This window comes from Seriola lalandi, unplaced genomic scaffold (genome assembly GCF_002814215.2).
Source record: "Seriola lalandi dorsalis isolate HSWRI2012SDOR001 ecotype SW California unplaced genomic scaffold, Sedor1 jcf7180002054720, whole genome shotgun sequence".
NCBI classification, from domain to species: domain Eukaryota; kingdom Metazoa; phylum Chordata; class Actinopteri; order Carangiformes; family Carangidae; genus Seriola; species Seriola lalandi.
The window spans coordinates 156,351-157,115 of record NW_019525273.1 but is presented as its reverse complement, the minus strand read 5'-3'; the positions used below and the strand labels follow the sequence as shown (position 1 = coordinate 157,115).

Genomic DNA, 765 nt, shown 5'->3' with positions numbered 1-765 from the left:
CCCCCCCCTCCAGTGACGAGATCCACGAGTGAGAGAAGGAGAACAATCTGAGCCTTTAGGTTCTTTGCCCGGGCTCATGGTGAGGAGTAATTGGTCAATCAGATCTTCAACCTCGAGGCCTCTGATGGCTGATTGAAGGTGTGATTTCTTTTCTTGCCCATCAAAGCTAGAGGGCGGCTCCTGCTGGGAGAGGCCACTAAGGATTGTTCCCAAGGTCTCAAGGCTTTGGGAGCCACAAGGCTAGCAGTGAAGTCCAATTGTAGAAAAAAAAACGCGCTCTGCTGTCTCAACACAAACATCACCCTCAAGTTTGGATATACACACACACACACACACACACACACACACACACACAGCTGGACAGGCTACAGATTTGTGCAGGGGCCGAAGTGAAATCCCTAAAAGCTTGTGTGGCAACCTCGCCTTCCAATGTCAATCTCCTGGAGCCCTGCAGTTGTTTCCTGCCTGCTGCATTGCAGGTGCTCAGTGTGACATTTGAGCTCGGGGCTCGGCTCAGAAAGAGGGAGGAACGAGGGCCCTGACGGAGAGTGACATCCGGAGGTGTAACCTCCTCGGACGGAGAAGTAGTTCCTGGTTCGCTCTCCGCCGACGGCCTCCATCTGTTATGGTGAATAATAGATGGGTTGACGATTGCGCCTGTTCAGGTGCTTTTATACATTAAGGTGTAACAGGTAGACGTCGGGCGGGTTTTTCGGTGCCGTTTCCTCTTGCTTCCTTTTCTGTGTCAGATAGTGTTGGGGTGTT

The 765-nt window shown here is 52.0% G+C and overlaps 1 long non-coding RNA gene across 1 annotated transcript in view; it reads left to right on the top strand.

Annotated features, from left to right (window-relative positions):
• The window catches only part of LOC111668163 (uncharacterized), a 16,103-nt gene that overhangs the window by 6,728 nt on the left and 8,610 nt on the right, over nucleotides 1-765 (top strand). The window lies entirely within an intron of this gene.